The following is a 25520-nucleotide window of genomic DNA, read 5'->3' on the forward strand; positions in this document are numbered from 1 at the left end:
AGCTTGGAGCTGAGCAGGGTGGGCAGGATTAGAGACTGAAGGATAGAGGAGGTTATCTGGTGGGATTGCTTACAGTCATTGGCTGCTTTCGAGGACAGATGGTGATCTCCAGACATCTAATTTAATTCTCATAATGATCCAGGAAGTAATAGAGCTGTCTCTACCTTACATAAAAGGAGACATTGTATGACTATTTATTTATTGTAATTGAGTTGTTTGTTTTTGTTTTTGTTTTGGTACCAGGGTTCTAGGGCTTGCAAGGCAGGGGGCAGAACCGCTGAGCTAAATCCCCGGCCAAGTTGTTGGGTTTTTTTAAGATGGATTTTTGCTGTATAGCCCAGGCTGATCTCCAGGTAGAGATCCTCCTGGCTCAGCCTCCCAAAAACTCAGATTAAAAGCATGAGGTATCATACCAGACTATTCCTTCTTTTATTAATGGGTATTTATTTTCTATTTTTTCCTATAATAAATTAAATATTCTATCATATATATTTGAATATTATTGCTTTCATGTTTGTTAATTTTTTTGCATATTTAGTAGGTAAATACAAGATCATTTTTCCATATTTGGTGTGATTAGAACTAGAAAAAACACATGAAAAACTAGAAATGAAAGTGCTGACAGTATTTGTATTCAGTAGTACAATGATGTAATTATAGTACACATCTTTGTTTTCCACGTCTCACATTTTTGTATGGAGCATTTATTGCTTAAAATGAAAATAAGAAATTTGTGAGTGAATAATATGGCACAGATTATAATAACACATCCTCATATCTAAGGGAGATCTTCAGGAACCCTCCCTTAAAGCAGTAACTACGAGAAAACATAGAACCTTGCAAAGTGTGACACAACTCGGGAGGATCTCAAACATGCTAGACCCCAAGTGTGTGGTTTATAAACTGGTGGAGTCACATTTGCCAGTGCTCTGTAGGAAGAGTAAGCAAGGCCGGCATCACAGGAGGCTAACTGGGCAGTGCATTCCCAGGTGAGGTGTAGCAAGCTTGTTTTGGGGCCCAGGCTTCACAGTGTGATTTTGTACAAGCTGCCCAAACCTCTGAGACTGTTTCCTCTTTGTACAGTGGAAATAATGATTCTCCTGTGCAGAACTGCTGGAGATGGGAAAACAGCCAGTTAGTATGGTATCAGAAAAAGGGGATCAGAGAGCCAGGCACAGTGGTACATGCCTGTAATCTCAGCACTTTGGGAGGCTGAGGAAGGAGGATTACAAATTTAAGCCCACTGTGAGCAATTTAGTTGAGACCATGTTTTAAATTAAAAAATAAAAAGGATTGTGGATGGAGCTCAGTACAGAGGCTCCAGATTCAGTCCCCAGTACTGCAAAAAAAAAACAAAACAAAACAAAAAAAAAAAAAGGCAGGGAAAGGAAAAAAAAAAAACAAAAAAAAAAAAAGGCAGGGAATGGAAGAGGAATCAGAGACTCCAGGTGAAGATAACTCCTAAGGAGTTTGCCCTGAGAAGAAGCACAAAAAGGAAGTGGTAGCTAGGGAAGATGTTAGGGAAAGTCTTCCTTTGAAGCTAGCCTATTCTGAAGCATGTTGAGGTGATGGTCCAGTGGATAGAGGCTGAAGATAAAGGAAAACTGTGGGAGGATGCTGCCCAGGGACTCCGCTGTGAGTCAGGGAAGCTGGTGAGCGCCCCATCCCTTCAGCAAGTGGTGGATCCCAAAGGAGACCTCGTGAAGGCCAGGGGAGAGTTGAGGAAATGGGGCACTTTGAACAGGGGAAAGAGTGGGGAGCTGTGCGGGGTGGGTACTCGGGAAGGTGGGCAGTAGGCAGGCAGGAGTTTACAGTGAGGTCTCACTGTGCTGACTCCTCTAGTACAGGCACTGGGCGGAGCGAGGGATCAGTGGGCTGCTTCCTCCAGAAGCCCTTAGGGAACTGGCTTCTGCACCTGGCCAGCTTCTGGGGCCACCTCCTCTTCACCCCTTTTGGCCCATTCTCGCTCCTTCAGTGTCAGGAGCTGAAGTCTCACATCTCCTTTGTCACCCAGTGCCCCGTCTCAGGGTTCTGCATTCAATCCCATTTGCAATTCCTTCTGCCTGCAGATTGGGATGCAGACGTCTTTGGAGGGGGCTGCTCTTCTGCCTTCCATAATTAGTGAAGTCAAGGGTGTTTTCATGTAACTGTTTTCTGTATTTCTTCCATTGTCCTGATATTTCCTTTTGGTATATTGCATACTTCTCCATTTATTGTTTCCCTTTCAGTTGTTTACAAAATGCTAACACATAAGTACATTAATTTTTAAAATCTTTATATTATGGAAAATGTCAGACAAATAAATATACAGAGAATAATGTACTAGATCTCCATCTGTTCATCCCCAAACTGAAGTAATTACCATGACGTGATCCATTCTTCCTTGTATTATTCATTATTTTAAAACAAATCTAGAGGGCCAAGATTTAGCTCAGTGGCACCACACCTACCTTGCAAGCACAAGGTCTTGAGTTTGATTGCTGGTACCACACACACAAAAAAACAACTAGATATGTTTTATCCATAAATATTTCAACAAAGTGCATTAATTTTATGATTTATGTTTTCACAAGTAACTTTCTCTAAGGCTGTCTAGCTTTTGTGCAGTGTACCCAAGAAAGGCTGATCCACTTGCCTTTTAAAGGGATAAGAATCAAATCTGAATATAGTTTTGGTTGTTTTTTTGCTAGGCATTGGATTGAGAGTCTTACATGTGCTACACCGGTGCTCTACAACTGAGCTAAACCCCAGCCCCTGTACCTTTTTCTGTACCTTTCTTTTTTGGTTTTTTGAGACAGGGTCTCACTATGTAATTGAGACTGACCTGGAACTCAGTATGTAGCCCTGGCTGGTCTCGAACTCACGGTGATCCTCCGGTGATCCTCCTGCTTCAGCCTCGTGAGTGCTAGGATTACAGGTGTGCTCCACCACACCCAGCTTTTTTCTGTACCTTTCAAAGAAGCTGTTTCTCTTTCCTTCATCTTGTCTTTGTTAGGACACCCATTTTCAAGCTGCTTAAATGAGTGTATTTGAGCACCCACATGTGGAGAGCACGCAGGTCACACTGCACATTGCCCTCACGTGGACATGAACAGGGCCCTGTAAGTGAGGACTGCATCCATAGTCAGCAGGATGTGCACCGCTGTGCAGGACCCGAATTAGTCCTCTGAAGTGACGATACTGCTACTTGGCACAATGCCTGCCACGTCTGCCTCTGAAGGGCTTTCTGCCAAGGACACTGGGCATTGGAAGGTGCAGACAGATGCAAAGAGAAAGGGAATGACCAGCCCTTCTGTGTGGCAGCCTGCTGCTCAGTGCCCTTCCTTGTTCCCTTTGCTAATTTGAGTGCAGTAGCCCCCAGAGGGGACAGAGCTTCTAGCTTCCCTCTCGGGACAGAAGGCACAGGGCAAGTGCAGTTTGGCTTGGGCCTACATCTTAATAGGTGATCTGTGATTTCTGAGTGCAGACATGAAAATGGCCAGGGATCTGTGTTCAGTTTGTGCTTGCCAGAGGCTAGCAGTGTCCCAGCCAAAACAAACACAGCCCCAGCCTCAGGGCCTGAACTCTACTCTCTGACTTCCTCTTCAGCCCTTGAGTAACCCCATGCTATGCACTGACCAGGGCGTTCTGGGAAGCTCTTCATTTGCAGGTCACCAGCAGTGACATGACTCTGTCCCTCTCTGTCTCCAGGGAGTGACCTCTAGCCACCCCTTCTTTACCCAGGAGGGCTCTCGTAGCTTCTCGATACTAAAAGACTATTCTACTCAGATATTTTTCCTGTAGCTTATTCTTTTGTTTCATTTTTATCAGTACATGTTTGTAGTACCTAATGAGCATATTGTTCTCAGGGAGTTGATACAAGTACATGAGACATCTTGACTCCTTTTTCCATCCCGTCTCCCATCCATGCCCCCTTCCTCCCTCTCATAGTCCCCTACTCTTTTGATCTCCTTGTTTCCTGTTATCTGTTTTTTATTTTGATCTATATTTATTCTTTGAAAAACCATGTGCTATTTAAGCTTGTATGTCTGATTTACTTCACTTAATATTATAGTCTTAAGGTACTTCCATTTCCTAAAAATGACTTGAGTTTATTTTTCTTTTTAGCAGAGTGGTACTCCATTGTGTGTAAAATATCATATTCATCTGTTAGTGAACATATAGGCCACTTCCAAGATTTACTAATACAAGTTGTGCTGCTATAAACATGAGTATGCATGTATCACTGTAATATAATGTCTTTAACTCTTTAGAAGGGAAATAGGTCAAATGGAATTTCTATTTTTAGTATTTTGAAGAATCTCTATACTTATTTCCATAGTGGTTGTAATTAGTTCACATTCTCACCATCAAAGTAGATTGGTTCCTCCCACACCCCTTATACTCACCAGCATTGGTTGTGATTTGATTTCTTGTTGATAGCCATTATTTCTGGAGTAAGATAGAATCTCGTTGTTCTAGTTTGCATTTCTCTGATGGCCAGTGTCATTGAACATTCTTTTGTGTATTTCTTGGTCATTTGCATATCTCCTGAGAAATGTTTATTCATTTCACTTGCCACTTTGTGATTTCTCCTGCATCCATCTTTGACTGCATGATGCTCCCTTTTTCAGTCCATGGGACTTCTCAGTTGACCACTCCTCTAGCGCTCTTTCCTCAGCTCCCCTCTCCACTCCCAGCCTCTGGGTCCAGCCTGACTTCTTTCATGCGAGCTCCAACCACACCTCTCTGGCTAATTTGGGGGCCATCCCTGCAAGCTGTGCTCACCCAGGACTATTTAGCTCAGCTGCTGCCTCTCTGCTGCTTTTCTTGGCTCTGTTCCCTTCAAGCTCAGCCACAGGTAGGGCTCAGGGACAGCACAATCAGCAGCTGTGGGAAAGACTCCAGGGTGTGCCATAGAGAATTTGCTGCTGGCCATGAAGCAGGCAGTCTGAGCTTCCTCTTGGGGGCCCACAGATGCTATTTGTCTTCCCAACAGTTCTCTCTCTCCAGGTCCAGTGCCTATGTGACTGAGGCCCTGAAGTGCTGATCAGTTCTGCTGCATCCATTCCCAGCTTGTTTCTTCTCAGCCCAGCCCCCTTGAGCTATGTCCCAGTTGTCCGGTGTCCTGTGGGTGGGTCTGGAGCTGAGGCCATTCCCGGAGTAGGCACTGGGTCCTGGCCATCATGCCATCTCCAGGTTTTGCCCTTCTTTGTCCTAACTTCCTTCATGCCCTGGTTGTGTTCAAACTGCGGAAAACCCTGCGGCTGGTATTTTACCTTCAGCCCATCTGTCTTCTCGTACCCCACCTCCCAACCCGTGGTACTGGGAATTGAATCCAGAACCTTCCCACTGAGCTACATCCCCAGACATTTTTTATTTTGAGATAGTGTTATTATTGACCCAGACTGGGGTCAAACGCAGTCTTGCTGCCTTCAGTGTCCCAAAACATTAAGGCACTGCTACCATGTGCGGTCCCTTCCTCTCTTCTTATAAAGAAAGATCTAAGTAGTTGGAATCGTAGGCATGTGCTCTTGTGCCTGGCTCCTTCCGTTCATTGACTAATTAATTGCTGAACACCTAATGCAGGGAGGGCTGGTCCTGTGGCAAGGACCAAATGCTCAGATGCCTGGGGAGGCTGGGCAGTAAGAAGGGGAACCAGTGGGAGAGTGGGTGTCTCCTTCCCATATTCCTAGGTGGAAATGGTTCTGTTATCACCAGGACAATCTGCCCGGGAGAGGCTAGAAGTTCAGGTCTGGATGTGTAATGTCTAACTTTGGAATGTCCTATTCTGGAACAGTTTGTTTGTTTGTTTGTTTGTTTGTTTTTGTGCTTTGGATCAGACTCAGGATCTTGCATTGCCAGGCAAGTACTGTCCCCCTGAGCTCCACCCCAGCCTCAAGCCTTGGAAACAGGCACCGGCTGGGCCAAGGAACTGTAGCCCCTGTGCTCTCTGATACCCACACCTTCAGCTCTGCCTGCTTTCTCTGAGTCCCATCTTCCACCATCCGGATCCTGCCTCCTGCTGACTACCTGGTGTGTGGGCTCTCAGCAGCCACACAGACAGAAGGGAGAGCCAGAGTCCCAAGTCACGTTTTAGGTGGTGGAGACCCAGATCCTGGGAGGTCAGCCAAGGCCAGGCTCCAGTTGCTTGGGTGGTCAGGGTTCAACAGCTTGAATAAGGGAGTGAGCAAGGCTGAGTTACAGGACAACAGAGAATAGAATGGACTGGAGAGTGGCACAAAGACCTTTTTTAAAAATACAGTTGTCCTGGGCTGGGGATTTAGCTCCGTGGAACTGTTGCCTGTCTGCAAGTGCATAGTCCTGAGTTCAATCTCTGGTGCTACCAAAAAAAAATTGTCCATGGAAGCACATGCCTATAATCCCAGCACCTAGGAGGCTGAGGCAGGAGGATCACCAAGGGGATATAGTGAGTTCAAGACCAGCCTGGACTACATAGCGAGACTCTGCCTCAAAAAAAGAAACAAAAAACCCTTACATACAATTATCCAGTTTTTAAAGGGAAAGCAAAAAGGCAGCTAATAGTTACTATTTGCTACCCATAGTGCTACTTAAAGCCCAGAGATATCCAGTAGTTTGCTTAGGGCCCACAACTGATAAATGGCAGAGGAGAATTTAGGTTTCCAGATCTTTATGGAAGGCACTGCATCAGTGATCCTCAGCTGTCACTGACATTAGAATCACTCAGGGACTGTGTGTGTGTTTAGGTGACATATCGATGTGCAACCCTTCCAGAGTTTGGTTTAAACAGTCAGATGCTGGGCTGTATGACGGAGCAGTTGCTCAAAGTGGGGGAGGCCCTGGGTTCCATCTCTGTCACCATCAAAAGGAAAAGTTGGACTACCTCAGTTCCAGGGCATGGCAGCTAGTGAGACCTGCGTGGTGGTGCCCAAGCAGGGGGCAAGAAGCTCCAGAGTCCTCGGGACCTCAGTGTGCAGCCTGCCGTAGGACCCTCTGCATGGAACATTTGTCCCTGGCACTGATGCCAGTAGAGTAGTACTGAAGACAGAGGGAAGCCAGGATCACCTCATTGCATTAGCGCTTCTTTTACAGCAAGTGTAGCACATCTGTGCTCACTCCACACACAGATGCACAGTTCAGGAATTGGAGGATAGGAAAAAGAGGAACCAATTGTAGAGACTGAACAGTGCAGATCAGAAAATAATCATTTTTCATGTGGCGGTATTGGCTTTATTTAGTCTTCTTGTTTATTTTGTTTGGCAGTGTGGGGATTGAACCGGAGGGTCTTCACACTGAACTACATCTGTATCCCTTTTAAAATTTTTTGTTCTGAGACAAGGTCTCATTAAATTGCCAAAGCTGGGCTCTAACTTGCAGTCCTCCTGCCTCAGCCTGACAGAGCACTGGGATCAGAGATATGTATCCAATTCAGTGATTTTAAAATATTCACGGAGTTCTACTGTGATCAACAGAGTGCTGCTGTTACCAGTGAATTTTAGAACATTTTATCACTCCTGAAAGACGCTCTATTTCCTACAGCCACGGTCCTGCTGTCCTGTCCTTCTACCCTAAGCAACTGCCAATCTGCTTTTTATCCTATAGATTTCCCTCTTCTCAACCTGAATGTTGTTTTTATCCTTTTTTGCAGTGCTGGGGATGGAACCCAGGGCCTCGCACATGGTAGGCTCACACTGTCCCTGAGCTGCACCGCTGCCCTCTGGTGTGGTTTGTAACCCAGATGCATGCTTATTGGTACAGGGCCTACCTGTCTGAATTCACCCATGTAGTCAGCACTGAGATCAAGAAACCAAAACAGATCACAGCCTGCTCCTTCCAGGTGACTCTGTGACTTCTGATACACAGCTTAGGTTTGCTCTTTGTGAACCTTTTACCAGTGGGATTGTAGAATATGTCCTCTTCTTCCCAACATCATGTTTGTGAAGTTCATCCACATCACTGCCTGTGGCCAGGATGATCTTGTTAATAAGTCCCCTTCAAAACAGATTCTTTGAAAGGGTTCTTTGAAATTAAAATGCTTAACATGATTTCTTAAATAAGCCTCCTCCATTGTCAGTATGAAAATAATCCATCCCTGAAGGATTTGCTTAGGAATTCAAATTCTGAAGATGAACAAGGATAAATATAGTGTCTTGGTCTTGCATGGCTGGTTGTACAGGTCATTAAACATGAACTTCTCAAAAGGGAATGGCAGTATTAAACTCATTGTGGTTTACTAAGAATGATGAATTAGTTTTAAACACTTCCAGATCCAAGTACCAGAGATTCTTCCTGGGTTGTTTTGTTTCTGCATGCTAGGAAAAAAAATTTTTTTGTGAGGCCCTCAAGGTCCTGCATTTTATGGGAGTCATCAGATACCTACCAGTCCTGCTTTTCAGTACCTAAAAATTGTATATTTTCTCAGTTTACAAAAAAAGAGTGAGGGAGGAAATGTACTTTATTTTTGGAAATTCAGCCCTGCCTTAAAGGACTTATGTCTTATCTTTGCCTACCACAAAAATAGATGGGTTTTTGTTTGTTTTGTTTTTATACTGGGGATCGAACTCATGTCCTTGCTCTTGCAAGGCAAGAGCTGGAGCCACTGAGCTAAATCCCCAGCCTATGTTTTTGTTTTTTTTTTTTTTTTTTTTTTTTTTTTGGTACTGGGGATCAAACTTGCGAGGCAGTCACCAGACCCACTGAGCTAAATCCCCAGCCCAAAAATAGATGTTTTATAATGGAGATGCTTGTTTGCAAAATATTTTTCTAGATTTGTAAACAGAATGCGTAAAGACAACTTTTCCTTAAATGTCATTCCCTCCTTTCTGGACCACCTGCTGTGAAGGTCTTCTCCACGCCCCCAGCAGTTCTTGAGGGTGCGGCACCCTGTGGTTAGGATAGCCAGGCATCTCTGACCCAGCTCATCTTCTTCCCCTTTGTGATGCAGCTCAGGGGTCCTTGCCAGGAATCCTCCCTTCTCTGTCTTCAGTGTGCCCTGAGAAGGTCTGTCTTAATGCTTCATTGTGCAATAACTGTGTGTGTACACATGTATGTGCACACTTCCTGCCCCTTTCCTTCATCCCTCTCCCCTATATCAACTCCTTCCTGTTCTAATTTTTTGTTTTCCTATTTTTTTTTTTTTTTTTTTTTTTTTTTTTTTTTTTTTTTGAGATGGTCTTGCTATATAATCTAGGCTGGCCTCAAACTTGTGGTGATCCTCCTGCCTCAGTCTCCTGAGAGTGCTGGGATGACAGGTGTGCACCGAGCTTGTACTCTCCTTTTCAAAGGGCAGGACCATGTTTATAATTCCACTGTTACTTTGTAGACCTGGGTTTCCAGGGCTACCCTAAGGAGACAGTTTACTTCCCCCTGGAAACCACATCTGTCACCCAATGCAGACTGATGTCTGGGTAGTAACCAAGGGGCCTAAAAATAACATGGGTGGTTCACATTACATAGTGCTCTGTGTATTAGGCCTGTACTGGGCACCAAATGGGAACAGTACTAGGAGGCAGACTTGAAGAACTTAATAACATACAAATTGTAAATACACAGTTAAATTTAAGAGCCAAATTTCACCAGATTCCATATCCTATTAATTTTTTAAACCTTTAAAAAATGTTTACTTTGAAGCTGAGTAAGGTAGCACATAATCCCAGCACTTGGGAAGCTGAGACAGGATCACAAGCTTGAGGCCAATCTGTGATACATGGTAAGATCTTATCTCAAAAAAGGTTTATTTTGAAATAAATTAAGTATAGATTAATAGGAACTTGTGAAGAATTGCACAGGGAGATATTCTACAACCTTCTCCTCCTCCCCTGACATGGATATCCTTTGTAACTGTAATACAAGATCAAAACCAGGAAATGGGTCACATTCCATAGTTAGGGTCACCTGAGGTCATGGATTATACAGCATTTTAGTTAAATATTACTTCTAATGAAAACTATTCTTTGTATCATAAAGCCTACATTTCATTCAATAATAGGATATATATATATATAGATATATATAGATATATATATATATCTATATATATATATACACATATTGAAAAAACAAGATTTAGATCGTTGGTTCTAAACTTTTTTGGGGACATAGACTCATTTTAGAAGACAATGAAATATGGATATTTTTAGCAAAACAAAAAAAGACACATACACATGTACAGAATGTTCATGTGTTCATATCCTCCCCACTACCCCAAAAAATGTGCTGGAAGTTCATGCTTAGGGCTGTGGCATGGCCAAGTGGTGGAATCCATTATTAGCACCCTGAGCCCCTGGGTTTGATCCTTAGCATCCCCCTATCCTGTTTTAAGCAAGATTTAAGGAAACACCATTTCTAAATAAACCTGGAGCTCTTTAAGCATCCTTATAAGTGTTTTGACCTTTTCCTAATTCTGTTTCTAGAAAAGTCCCCTCTCACACCCCAGCCACCTTGTTATTCCTTCACTACAAGGACAGTCTCTTGAATGCCCTGGAGCTCTTGGTGGCTTAGAGGAGGGGACAAAAAGAAGGAAACAAAATAAAACTTGTGCTCAGATATGACTGCTTTATGGCCATCTCTTCCCTGGCCTGCTTTCCTGTGCAGAGTTCACTCCTGAGCAGCAACTCGCAGCTCCATTCCCTTCACAGGGAGCCTCCAAGACCTGGGGCAGTTTAGGGTCATGCTCTAGGGTTGGGGATTGCATCTTGGTCCCAAGGAGGTTCCCACCTCACACGCTGACCCTGCAGGAAGTTTCTGCAGTCACCCAGAAGAAGCATTGACTGGACACAGGGTTGATGCTGACACTAATGAGGAGAGGTTGGCTGTACCCTGAAGAGGAAAAAAAAGCCAAAACACTCACTGTTCCCGTCAGCTGCCTAGTTTCTTTTTCTCTCCCCGCCCCCCTCCATGTACTGGGGATTGAACCAGGATTGCTGAGCCACATCCCCAGCACACACACATTCCTTTTTGTAGAACTGGACATTGAACCTAGGATCTCCACATTGAGCTGCATCCCCAGCCCTTTATATTTTTTTATTTTGAGACAGGGTCTTGTTAAATCTAAACTGCCCAAATTGGACTGGAATTTGCTATTCTCCTTCCTCAGCCTCACAGAGTGCTAGAATTACAGGTTTGCACCACCACACTCAGCTCTCAGCTGTGTAATTTCTTAGAGAGATTTCTTTCCAGTCAAGTTTCACAATGATTCTCCATCTTCTCTGTCTGCTGACTATCCTTTAGTTGCACAGTTGGTCTTTACTTTAAGTAGTGTTATAATGTGGTTGCTAAAAAAATTAAGGAAACAAATTTGCTTCCAACGGCACTGTATCCTTCCCCCCTCCTTCAGAATGTGAATGTGTTTAAGATAAAGACAGAGGCCATGGTTCCTCTACTCTGCTAGATAACCAGTGTTGAATTTGGAAGAATGAGGAATGGGTGGATGGAGGCAACCTAGCCAGCTGTCAGTGACTTTGACCACTCAGTTATGGTCTACACAGGAGCCAGAAACTGTGCTGATGCTGCAAGTCATCTCCCAAACCACTCCAGGGTGGACTGTTTGTCCAGGATGAGATGAGGGTCAGAAAATGAATGAACCCAATCAGCATCACTGAAGCGCTCAATGAAGGAAGTGGGACTTGGTACCCTCTTTCATGCTGGGACTTCCTAGTGTGTTCCCAGCCCAGAACCCGGACATGGCCTCATCTGTAGGAGACAAATTGACAGTATCCCATTTCAGAGACTTAGGCCTTCCAAAGAAACAAAATTGTTGCCTGGCTTTTCATGCCTGTGAGGGGAGTCAGAGAGGAGAGGCCTGGACACCTGGAGATTCTCCTGTCCTGGCTGAAAATGGAGACTCTGCTCACCCACAGTGGTCCACATGGCCTGTCTCCTGACACAGTTCACCCCAGGAACTTGTCTCCATACTGTCTTCTTTTTAGAGTCACTGTCTGGACCCTGGGCAACTCCTCTTGTGTTTAGCTGTTCCACCTCCCTGAGATCTCTCAGCTCAAAGTGATACTAGCAGCCACAGCTCCATGAGCATCAGGTAGACGCATCCAAATTTATAAGTGCATGGAAGCTGCCCTTGTAACCCTGCAGGTATATGCAGTGTGTATTGATTTCTGGATGTGATTTTCTCAGAATTCTGAAGAAACAGTGAAATGGGCAAGTGATGCAGATATTCTCTGCACTTTTATGGTGTGTAGCACATTCCCATACTCCCAATTACGAGATGGGGATGAAAACACTCTTCCAGTCCTCACTTGCTCCACCTCACATAGAGCGAGCGAGGAAGGAAATATCAGGGAAAAAACACTCATTCTTTCTCCAGGCATCTCAGGCCCCCTCCTCTCAGCTCAGAAAGGATGTGTTATGGTTTGTGTCTAGATGTCCCCCCAAAGCCTCATGCAATCATAGGTGGGGCTTTTCAGAGGTGGCTGAATCTACAGTGTGTGATGCTGGGATCAAGGGTGTGTGATTACTAAATTAGTCCACTGATTAGTTTGGCATAGTTCTGGGTAGGATTGAAGGTGCCCCACCCTAAGGATAAGTAGCCAAGATAGAATATAAAGGACAGAGAGAAGGTTGTTGTTTGTCCCTTGTTACTTGCTTCCTTGCCTTCTGTTTGCCATGAATTGTTTCTCCTCTGCCTTATAGCTAGCCTACCATGAACTGAAACCTCTACAAACTGTGAGACAAATACATTTTTCCTTCTTTAGCTTTGGGTGTCAAATATTTTGTCTCAGTAATAAGAAAACTAAGGACAGATTAATTCATCCTGCTCATGGAGTAGGCTCTCTGTTCACTGACAGACTTCATAAGGAGACCACTGCCCCCAAGGGAGCTCCACTATTCTCCAAGAAGGTCTACACCAGGATGTCTGCAAAGTTGGGCATGGCACAGTGACATGAGTCAGGGACCCTGAGCCACTTTCTGTTTTGGCTGCTTTTAGCCTTGTGAAACTTGACTATTTGTCAATTACTTATGAAACAGAAATAAAATAATGTATTTGAAACTATTCTGAAATCTATAAAGAGCCACATATGGTGACACTCACATGTCATTCCAACATTCTAGAAGGCTGAGGCAGGAGGATCACAAGTTCATGCCAACCCTGGGCAACTTAGCTGGGCGTTGTCTCAAAAAAGAAAATAAAAAGGGCTGGAGATGTAGCCCAGTAGTTAAACAAGTTACCTAGTATCTGTAGGAACCTGAGTTCAACCCTAGTACTTCAAATAAATAAATAAATCTAATGATAAATCTAAATAGTGACTAATGACACTTTTAAAAAGTGAGCATCATAGCTGAGCATGGTAGTGCACTCCTGTAATCCCAGCACTCAGGAGACTAGGATTGTCTTGAGTTCAAGCCAGCCTGCACTATATAGCATGACCCTGACTAAAAAGCCACAGATTTTTTTAAAAATTGAAAAATGAATATCCTTTAAGGACATGGAGGGCCATGACTTGTCTGCCTAAACTTCCTTATCTGAGGAGTTCAACCACTGAACATGCATGTAATCACCTCTTATTGATTCCATCAGTGTGACCTTGATTCATCCTCTAACATTCATTACAGTTGAAAATCATCCAATAAGAGGGTGTAGAGGAAAAACTTTCTAAATTAAAATGTCAGATAAGTACTTTATGCTGAAATTTATCGTAAAAATCAGCAACCAGATATTTCTAGTAATTTTACTCCTTTATTACTGATGATTAGATCTGTTTTTCTTTTGTTTTGTTTTGTTGAGAAAAATGTCATCACTGATATGTTCTGGGAAAGATCCCAAGACCTGTATTGTGTAATGGGAGGCCGCGTTCCAAGTGAGTAATCATCAGAGGGGGCAGTCCTAAAGAAGAAGGCATTTAGCCTCCTGGTGTGTTTGCTAACATCCAGCAGAAATCAGTGCTCTGAATCTCTGTAGGTCAATATAAGGGGAGCCTAATTGTCTTCTAAAATCAGAGTCCTCTTTGTTTGGGTGAAGGGCTGCTCATGAGTGGATCCTAGGGTTTGTCAGTATCCAACTGAAATTTGATGCCATTGTTGTTGCTGAATTTACTACCATAGAAAAGGTCACACAGTAGTAGTGGGCAGTTGGTTTTCTCTCTGTTCCAATACCTGAATTTCATGGGGGGGGTCATAAATAATACTGTGGCTACCTCCCAAAGAACAGGCACTAGACCTCTCTCTCTCTCTCTCTCACACACACACACACACACACACACACAAGGAAAAATAAAGCAACAACATGCCTCCCAAAACTCCCACCTCCTCCAAAATTGGTACAGGGTGCAGTGAAGGAGAGTAAATCAGAAACTACACAGCAGATAGGTCTGAAAGGATACCAATAAAGGTAAAACAATTCTACAAGGTGCTTGGAAAGTTTAAAGAATATATAACTAATCACATAATTACCATAATAAATGATGAGTGAGTCTAGAAAAGATACTAATAAACAGCTAGTGGAAGTAAGGAAAGAGATGCAGAACATAAATGCTCAGTATAGAAAAGAATGGAGTCCATAAGAAAGTTCCAAACAGAAATCCAGGAGATTAAAAACATGGAAATTGGGGGCCAGGGATTTGACTCAGTGGTTCTGGTGCCTGCCTTGCAAGTACAAGGACCCGAGTTTGATCCCCAGTACCAAAAACAAAAAACACAGAAATTAAAACAGGAGATTAAAAATCGAGGAGATTGGTACAAGGTCCCAATAATGAATGCAACTGTACTGTATACCTAAAATGTGCCAATAAACTCAATGAGGAAAGAAAAATCCAGGAGATTAAAAGTAGAGTAGCAGAAGACTGATGCAGAGACATGTGTCAGACCTAAAGGACAGGGCTGTGGTCAATTACTGAGTAATGAGAGATACCTTAAGAACAACAAGGAAATAGGAAAAATTAATCCAATAACTCCTAGATGACTCATAGAGGACTAATCAATGAGTAATTGAAATTAAGGAAAACTCAGAAGATAGCACAAAGGGCATAAAAAACTTGTTTATACAAGTAATAGCAGAAAACTTTCCAGACATGGAAAAGGGGTTTAACATACAAATAAGTGAAACATAGAGAACCCTAAATAACTATGATCAGAAACACACACATAAACACACACACACTCCACACTACATGATAATTAAAAACCAAGAAGTAGAATACAGGAACAGACTCTTAAAGGCTACTAGAGAAAAACAATGAATCACTGACAAAGGAAAACATGTCAAAGTTATCACAGCAGATTTCTCAACACAACCTTAAAGGCAAGAAGAGTTTAGAAATGTTGCTGGCTCTTAAAGAAAACAACTTACAATCCAGATTGTTATATCCTGCAAAATTTTCTTTCAAAATTGATGGAGAGGGCCAGGGACTTAGCTCAGTGGTTCCACTGCCTGCCTCGCAAGCACAAAGACCTGAGTTCGATCCCCAGTACAAAAAAATATTTTTTTGTTGTTGGAGAAATAAGATAGCACCATGATAAAACCTAAAGGAAGTCATGACGATGTCCAAACCAACACTCCACATAATTCTCAAGAATATTCTGGAAGGAGACAATGAAGCCAACAGTACCAAAAGGTCCAATGAAATGAATGTATCAGGAAGGGCTAATATTTTTTTCTCTCATTGAGTTTATTGATACATTTTAGGTATACAGTACAATTACATTCATCATTGGGATCTTGTACCTTTACCTGACAAGTCTTGGTTCTCATTTTTTCCGCTTATCCCTGCCCTCCTTTCACCCCCTCCTTCCTTCCCTATTTACAAATACTTTATTTCCATTTTTCATTTTCTCATGTTTTTTTTTTCCTTTTCCAGGAAGGGATAATAATTAAATACAAGGGAAAGAAAGCAAAACAAGGGTCATGGATTTAGCTCAGTGGTGCCACACCTACTTCATAAGCGCAAGGTCACAGATTAGAATGGATCAAGAAATGAAATCCAGCAATATGTTGTATACAAGAAAAACATTTAACACAAAAAGAAATTTGTATACTAAAAATTAAAAGACAGAAAACAGTATTCCATTTAACAGAAACCTGAAAATAAGCAATAGGAGGAGATAACAATTACAAACATTTATGTTCCAAATCACAGTACATCCAACTTCCTAAAACAAACTCTAATGGACATAAAAGATCAAGTAAACATCAATACAAGTGTAGTGAGGGATCTCAGTATCTCACTGTGACAAATAGGACAACTAAACAAAAAAAAAAAAAAGAAATATCAGTTGGGCCAAAGCTTCAAACACATAGACTTAATGGAATACACAGACTGTTGTACCCAATTAACAAAGGAATATACATTCTGGGTTTTTGAAGGTTTTGTTGTTTTGTTTTGGTACTGGGGATTGAACTAAGGACCTTGCGCTTACAAGGCAGACACAGTGCCACTGAGCTAAATCTCCAGCCAAGAATGTACATTCTTTTCAGCCTCATGTGTTACTTTTGCCAAAATAGGCGTACTAGTTAATAAAACATGCCTAAGTAAATGCAAAGGATATGAAATTTTACCATACATATCAGATCACACTACAATGAAACTAAAAATCAGTATCAACAGAAGCTATGCAAAAATATGGAAATTAAACAATGCACTCTTCAGTAATTAATGGGTCACAGAAAAAATTAAGGAATAAATAGGACAGTTCCTAGAATTAAATGATAATACCAGTACAACATACCCGAATTATGGGACACAGTGAAAACAGTCCTGCAGGGGAAATTTATAAAAATGAATGCCCACTTTGGAAAAACAGAATGTGCCCAAATAACCTAATGATACATCTAAAGATCTTAGAAAAATAAGAACAGTCAAAACCCTGAGCTTCTACAAGGAAGGAAATCATAAAGACCAGAGCAAAATTAATGAAATGGAGCCTAAAAAAAAAAAACAATATAAAGAATCAGTGAATGGAAGGGCCGGGGATTTAGCTCAGTGGTTCCGCCGCCTGCTTTGCAAGCGCAAGGACTGAAGTTCGATTCCTGGTACCAGAAAAAAAAAAGAATCAATGCATGGAACAGCTGATTCTTTGAAAGAATTAATAAAATGAACAAACCCTTAGCCAGTCTTGCCCAGAAAAGGGCAAGACACAATTAATGCAATTAGAAATGAAAAAGGTGAAATCATAACATTGCTAAAATCCAGAAAACTATTAGCAATTACTTCACAAACATGTATGCCAAACATTCAGAGAACTCAGAAAAAAAAAAAATGGAGAGATTCCTAGATACATGTATTGCCAAAACTGAACCAAAATTACTTAAAAGTTTTGAACGGTCCAATAAAAGGCAATGAAATTAAAGCAGTAGTAATAATAGAAGAAAAACAAAAACTACCAACAAAGATGAGCCCAAGACCTGATGGATTCACAACTAAATTCTGTAGGAACTTCAGGGAAGATCTAACACCAACACTCCTCAGACTTTTTAATGAAATTAAGAGGAATAGAGTACTTCCAAATCATTCTCAGAGCTAACATCTGGATCTCAAAACCAGACAAAGATCCAACCAAAAAAAAAAAAAACCTGTAGGCCAATTTCTCTAATAAACATAGGTGCAAAAATCCTTAATATACTGGCAAACAATGCAACAAATCAAAAAGATCATATACTGTGACTCAGTAGGCTTCATCCCAGGAATGCACAGATGGATTAACACATGCAAATCAGTAAATGTGGTTAGTTCATCACATAAGCAGAAGCAAGTACAGAAATCACATGATCATTGCAATAGATGCAAAAAAAGCTGTTGACAAAAAATCTAAAAACCCTGAAGAAAACAGGTATAGAATGTCCTTACCTCAACATAATGAAAGCCATTTATGACCAGCCTACTGCCCCATCATATTAAATGGGGAAAAGCTGAAAGCCTTCCCACTAAATTCAGGAACAAGACAAGGATGTCCATTATCAACACTCCTGTTCAACATAGTCCTCTAAACCTTAACCAGAAGAATCAGGCTAAAGAAAAGAGATGCATATAGGAAAGGACAAACCCTAAACATTACTTGCAGAGAACATGAACCTTTACTTACAAAACTCAACCCCATCAAAAGATTGCTACAATTGATGATCAAATTCAGCAGTGTAGAAGGATACAAAATAAGCACACAAAAATCAGTGGCATTCCTGTATACTAACAATGAGCTCACTAAAAAAAGAAATTAAAACAGTACCACTCACAATCGCTACAGAAAAAAAAAATCCTAAAATGTATATGGAATCAGAAGAGATCCAGAATAGCAAAAGCATTCCTGGGTAACAAAAGCAAAACAGGTGATATAATCCCAGGCTTGAAGTTATCCTATAAAGCTATAGTGATTAAAACAGCATGGTACTGGCACAAAAACAGTCATGTGGATCAATGGAACAGAATAAAAGGAGTAGAAACAACCCTAGGCAAATGTAGCTGTGTGATTTTTTTTTTCTTTTTTTTTGGACCAGGGATTGGACTCAGGACCTTTTGCTTTCAAGGCAGGTGGCCACAGCACTGAACTAAATCCCCAGCTCTGTAGCTATTTTGTCTTTGACAAAGAAGTCAAAAATATGTACTGGAAGAAAGATAGCGTCTTTAATAAATGGTGCTGGGAAAATGTGATGCCTGAAGATTAACCCCGACCCATATGTCTCACCGTGTACTAAACTGAAATAAAAATGGGTCAAAGATCTAAATATTAAAACAAACACTTATCTACTGGGAGGTAAAATAGATACAACTCTTAAAGACATAGGCATAGGCAAGGATTTTCTGAACAGAACCCCACTGGTACAAGAAACAATACCAAGAATCAACAAATGGAATCACATCAATTTAAAAGTTTCTGCAGGGCCGGGGATTTAGCTCAGCAGCACCATGGCTGCCTTGCAAGTGCAAGGTCCTGAGTTTGATCTCCAGTAACCACCCTCCCCCAAAGTTTCTTCATAGCAAAGAAAACAAAGAGACAATCTATAGAACAGGGGTGAGGGGGACTTTGCCAGCTATTCCACAAAGGATTAACACAAAGAATATATAAAGAACTGGAAAAAATTAGACTGCCCTCCAAAATAAAAGACTTAATCTTAAAATGGACAACTGAATTAAATAGACACTTCTTAAAAGAAGTGCAAATGACCAATAAATACAGTTTATCATCACTGGCCTTCAGAGAAATGAAAATTAGAAGTGCATTAGCAAGCCAAGCCTGGTGGTGCATGCCTATAATCCCAGCGCTCGGGAGGCTTAGTTGAGTCACTGAGTTTGAGGCCAGCCAGAGCAACTAAGTGAGTTCAAGGCCATCCTGAGCTACATAGCAACACTTTGTCCTAAACTAAAACACATTTACGGTTTTTCTGCAGTTTTCCCCAGCTTTGGGTGGTGACTTCCCAACTTTGGTTTCTAGTCTGCAGAGGGCCAGGTGGCGTGGACAGCAGTCCCGGCACCCCGCACCCAGCCAACCCCGCCACTTCTATCTGGGCTCAGCGAATGGCTGAACAGCAGCGTTGCAGGACATCAAGTGTATGGTGATGGGAGATGGAGCTATAGGTAAAACTTGACTACTGATCAGTTACACAACCAATGCATTTCCCAGAGAATATATCCCCCCGGCTTTGACAGCTATTCTACCAGTGTTATGGTAGATGGAAAACCAGTGCATCTAGGTTTATGGGATACAGCTGGACAGGAAGAGTATGACAGATTACGTCCCCTCTCCTATCTGCAAACACATGGGTTCTTAATTTGCTTTTCCCTTGTGAGTCCTGCATTATTCAAAAATGTACGTGCAAAGTGGTGTGCAGAAGTGCGTCACCATTGTCCTAACACTCCCATCATCCTAGTGGGAACAAAGCTTGATTTTAGGGATGATAAAGACACGATCGAGAAACTAAAGAAGAAGCTGATTCTCATCACCTATCCACAGGAATTGGCCATGGCTAAGGAGATCAGTGCTGTAAATACCTGCAGTGCTCACCCCGTCCCCCCCACCTCCCACCATTTCTTTGAAACTTCTCAGTTTACTGAATCAGTAGTTACCATTGTGTCCCATGGTGTCAGGTGCTTTATAGACCTCGAATGAAGTCAAAACAGTTGAAACGTAGAGTCCTCAGAGTATTTGCATAGTGGGGAGGGATTATTGAGACTGGTAAATCACACTAGTAAACATTACATTTGAGGGATGATTGTGAGCAGCATATGAGATTTTAAAAATTATTTTGCCACTTCAGAATCTGTGAAAGTATTTCAAACTAAAATGTTCAAATGTATAATGCAAAAATTAATAGGAAGGAAAAACTAAAAGAATGTGATTTAATAGACTAAAGTTTTATAGGTACCTTATAAAAGTTATACCTTTATGGGTTCACAAAGGGAAAAATCTAAATAAATTCCCAAAAGCACAAAACTTAGGCTGCATTCACAGGTTATAATGCATCAAAATTAACAAGCAAATGTGAAAATTTAAATTCAAAAATCAAAACTATTTAGATATTCCCCATCAACTCTTTTTTTTTTTTTTTTTTTTTTTTTTTTTTTTTTATTTTGTACTGGGGATCAAACTTGGGACCTTGTGTTTGTGAGGCAGGCAGCAGAACCACTGAGCTAAATCCCCGGCCCTCAACTCTCTTTTGTTGTTGTTGTTATTTGTTGAGACGGGGTCTCACTATGTAGTTCAGGCGGACCTTGAACTCACTGTGTAACCCAGGCTGGCCTTGAACTCATGGCACTCCTTCAGCCTCAGGCTCCCAAGTGCTGGGATTACAGCCATGCCCCACCACAGGTTGGCTCCCATCAACTCTCTTTAACAGATAAGTGAATCATGGGCCAGGGATGTAGCTAGTGGTTCTGCCATCTGCCTTGCAAGCATAAGGACCCGAGTTTGATTCCCCAGTTCCAAAAAATAAATAAATAAAGATAACTGAATCAAAAAAGTCTAAACTATATTCCTAATTTATTTAGAAAATAATGAATAGGGCTGGGGATTTAGCTCAGTGGCACCTGTGCCTGCCTTGCAAGCACATGGTCCTGAGTTCAATTCCTGGTACCCCCACACACAAAAAAAGAAAAGAATAAATAAAACCTATGGCATATTGCCTAAACTATTAACAATGGAAAATCCACAGCCCCCAAAATATTAAGAAACTAACAATAAGTATACCATAGGGCTGGAGATTTAGCTCAGTGGTTCTGCTGCCTGCTTCGCAAGCACAAGGTCCCAAATTCAATCCCCGGTACCAAAAAAAAAAGTAAACCATACAATACTCTAGGAATTAAAAGTCAAAATAAGGAAGTAGTAAGATCCAGTAAAAAGATGAATTTGCCTCTGAGCTCCCACAGTGGTTGGCCAGCAGAGGGTTTCTCATAAGGCAGAACTGGGTGCTGCATCAGATCCACGGGGGTGCGGGGGCCAGAAAGGTATGAGATTGACTTCCACCTATAATCCCAGAACTTGGAAGGCTGAAGCAAGATTGCTGCCAGTTTGAGACCAGGCTGGGCTACATGGAATTCAAGCCCAGCCTGTACTACAGAGTGAGACCCTATCTCAAAAAAATTAAAATAAAATAAGTTCAACTTTATAAAGTACAAGGTGCTATTCAGTATTACTAGTATCAATGAAAGTGTATTCTAATTGTTGCCTTTTTGCCTCTCTCTGAGTCTCCGTTTTTCTCTCTCATTCCTTTCTCTCCTCCCATACTTCTGTCTCTTCCAATCCTCTGAAGACTGTATATTTCAGTTTTTTATTAGTACATGTTTACAATACAGAATGAATGCATTCATTGTGGAGAGTTGGTACAAGTACATAACACATCTTAATTTTTTGTGTCCTCTTTCCCTCATCCCTCTCCCTTCCCTCCATTTCTTGGTCCCCTTCCCACTTGGAGAATATCTATCTCCCTGTTTCCTATCATCCATTCTTTACTTTTCTCTTTAATTTTTTACTTTGGGTTTCTTATATAAGAGAAAACGTCAGGGATTTGGCTCCGCCTGCCTCATATAAGAGAAATCATATAATATTTAAGCTTGTGCATCTGATTTGCTTCATTTAATATTGTGGATTTGAGGTATATTCATTTTCTCACAAATGGTTCATTTATCTTTATGGCAGATTAATACTCCATTGCAAGTAAACACCACATTTTCTTTATCCATTCATCTGTTGATGGACATATAGGCTGCTTCTAATAGTTATTATGAATTGCGCTACTATAAACATGGGTATGCATGTATCGCTCTAAGATGATGTCTTTACCTTTTTGGAGAAGATACCTAGATGAGGAATAGCTGGGTTGAATACAATCTGTATTTTTAGTTTTTTGAGCAATCTGCATACTGATTTCCATAGTGGTTGTACTAGTTTACATTCACACCAACAATGAAGGAGGGTTCTGCCGTACCCCCCCCCGCCTCACCAGCATTTATTTAATCTCTTAATGATAACCATCCCTTCTCAGGTAAGATGGAATCTCTAGGTTGTTTTAACTTGTATTTCTCTAATGGCCAATGATGCTGAACACTTTTTCATGTACTTATTGGCCATTTCTACTCCTGAGAAGTGTCCATTTGTTTCAGTTACCCTTTTTTTAATGTGGTCTTTTATTTTGGAGTCTAATTTTTTTTAGCTCCTTATATTTATATATTCTTATTTTACTTCTCTGTCCATGGAATAGCTGGAAAAAATGTTTTCCAATTCTGTAGATTTTTTGTTTTTTCCATTCTGAGCATTGCACACTGCTTGCTAAGTGTAGTTAGTGGTGTCTACTGCATGAATGAATCCAAGAGTTGTAAGGCCTTCTCTAAGCTGTTACTAAGTAGATACTGAAACAGACAGACTACTGGTACACTGCCATTTAACTTGTATATAAAAAAGGGAACCTAGGAATTGTAAGATATAGGGAGAATACAAAATAGCCACAGAATACAGCTTAAGACAAGTTCATAGGTCAAATTAGTAGACAGGGTAGGTTAAATGAAATTGTAAGATGAATAGTTTTTTAAAGGAAAAGCATATCTGACTCAGTTTTGGAAAGCTTTTATTATAGGTAATAAAGATATCAGTAGATGGAATTTACTTTTTGATTTTACAGACTTTTGATAAATGTTCATATCTTTACATATGAACCAGCCTTGGATGTGAGTGTAATTGGGATGTCAGAGGAGTGCTGGGATGTGTAAGAGAAATAGTAGTAGAAAGAGAGTTGGAAAGGCTGGTGGTTGTGAGGATAGACTACAATGGAATAAAAGCGGAAGAATCATGATCACATAGAAAGCTGTGGTAACATGTACTACAGTAGCAGCAATAGCATGTGAGGTGTTTAATCCAGAATGAATGAAGGTAGAGGGACTCGAACTTCCTGTCACTGGCCATGGGGATGAAAAGGATGAGAGGTGTTTTAAAGATTTTTTTTGGCCCCAGGCACTGAATGCATACCATCCTTGCTAGTCCTTGTCTATGAGGGCAGGAGTTGCTTGCTAGAGGGTATTTTAAGGCAAGGAGATTAGCTGGGAACTGCAGTCATCCTGGAAAGATGTAAGGAGAGACATTCAGAGGGGAGAGACATTCAGAGGACAGAGACGTGGAAGACATTTAGGAGATGGAAGTTGCCACTTAGAACAGGTTAGTTATTTACCAAGATTGGAGAGAGCGCCAGCTTTCCTCCAGTTACTCCACGTTGGTATACATCCTAGAACAGCAGCACCCTGTATCCATTTTTTTGTTTTGTTGAGACAGACTATGTTGTTTAGGCTCGGGGTTCCTCTGCCTCTATTTCCAAGTGGCTGGGATTACAGGTGTGTGCCACTGTGTCTGCCTTAAGGCCTGTTCTTTTTATTTTTATTTTTCTCCTAGAGCTAAAAGTGTTTCTTACATACTTTAAAGGGTTATAAGGAGGGAGGCAGAAATATGAAAGAGACCATACATGGCCCTTAAAACCTAAAATATTTACTACCTGGTCTTTTACAGTGAAGTTCGCCAACCTTTAGAACAGCAGTAGCAGTGTGGGAGAACTTGTAAGAAATACCAGTTCCAGCACAGACCTGCTGAAGTTGACCCAGCTTTGGGAGGCTGCTTCTACTATGCTCTCCAGACAACTCTGAGGCACAAGAGGTGTGAGAGCCACTGCTCTCTAGAAACATTCCATCCCAGTGCACCAGGGTACCAAATGACGAATGTTTACAACAGCATTGCACAGGAGAGAAGATATGTAATTGTGATTAACACAAAGGGATATTCTAGATACTTGGAAGGGCACGTTTGAAATTCATAATGGCAGGGTGTCCTTGAGTAAGACTTGACCTCTGCCTGTTTCATGTGTAACTCAGGCATAAAAACTGCAGTTTATCAAGTTATTCTGAAGCACAAATAACTGTAAGAGTGCTTGGTACATGAGTTTTACACTTAAACGGCACTCTACCTGTAACAACGCTTTAAGGAAAACTTATCTCAGGTTCATTTAATAAAACTTATGCTTTACAGAATTAATAAGCAATCTACGAAGTCTATAGATTCTGGTAGCCCAAATGTTGGCCTAGCCTTTGTAAACCTGTTTTTACATTTGTGAAATGTGTTAAGTCGCCCAAATAGGACTGCGAAGAACTGACGAAATGTGCGCACGTCGTGTTGGTACATGCAGTAATAAACCTGTTCACTTTTCTTCCCCATATACCTTCCATTTAGTACACTGTTTCTTCAACCCTTCATTCCAAAATTCTTATGCTATTTTGATATTCTCTGAAAACACTTCTACGCCTAAAGGACAAAGAGGTATCTTTTGCCAAGATTTGGCTTTTCTCACAAATCAAGGTCAGGAGCTGTTGTTATCATAGGTGAGTCCTGGACCTACAGCAAGGGTGTATCCCTGGTATGCAAGGTGCTCAGTGTGCACTTGGCCACGAGATACCTAGGGTTACACGGAGCATCAAGAAGTCCTCTGTCCGTGGAGCCGAGTAGTGGCTTTCCCGCAGCCCAGAGCCTAGCTGGCCTAGCTTCGGCAGCCCCGGGATACATTTCTGTAAGAGATTCACACGACCTGATCCTCTTCCCCAGAACGGATTACTAGCGTGCACAGGTGAAGACAACGGCTGCCGGAGCGCGACTGGGCACCTGCACATCGCTGACCCCCGTGCGCGTTCGCGGAGGCCCGGAACGCCGCTGCGCAGAGGTGTGGCACCGTGCGTGCGGGGCGGGAGCGGCCGCCCCTGTGACGTCAGATCAGCGCCCCCGCCGGCTGCAGCTCGGTTGAGGCGCCCGGCTTTCCGGCGCGAGAGTCCGCGAGTGCGGTGGCGCACTGCGCGTGCTCCGCGCAGGGACGCGAGGAGGTTGGGTCCGGAGTTCAAAGGAGATTCGTGATTGGCTGGCGTTGTGCTGGGGGGTTCCCTGGCCCTTTCAGCAGGGGTAAAACAATAAGAGGGGGCGGCGGCCAAAGGGGCGGGACGTCCGTGTTCCTGTTCGTGGCTGCAGCGCCGGGATTCTGCGAAGGGTTGTTGTGCACGAAAGGAGCTTACGGCTTTGCGGGTTCCGAGGCTTTAGGTTTGTTGAGAGGGAGAGGGCGAACGAGGAGAACCCGCAGCGGCCGGTCTTCGGCGACTCTCCCGCTG

At 42.1% G+C, this 25520-nt stretch overlaps 1 protein-coding gene and 1 pseudogene across 1 annotated transcript in view; both read left to right on the top strand.

Moving 5' to 3' along the window:
• The window catches only part of G3bp2 (G3BP stress granule assembly factor 2), a 69839-nt gene that overhangs the window by 19519 nt on the left and 24800 nt on the right, over positions 1-25520 (top strand). The gene's annotated exons all lie outside the window — the stretch shown is intronic.
• On the top strand, positions 1569-20177 carry LOC104853012 (annotated as a pseudogene).

The sequence above is a fragment of the Fukomys damarensis genome, unplaced genomic scaffold (assembly GCF_012274545.1).
Source record: "Fukomys damarensis isolate Sample0158 unplaced genomic scaffold, DMR_v1.0_HiC HiC_scaffold_37, whole genome shotgun sequence".
In the NCBI taxonomy this organism is placed as follows: Eukaryota; Metazoa; Chordata; class Mammalia; order Rodentia; family Bathyergidae; genus Fukomys; species Fukomys damarensis.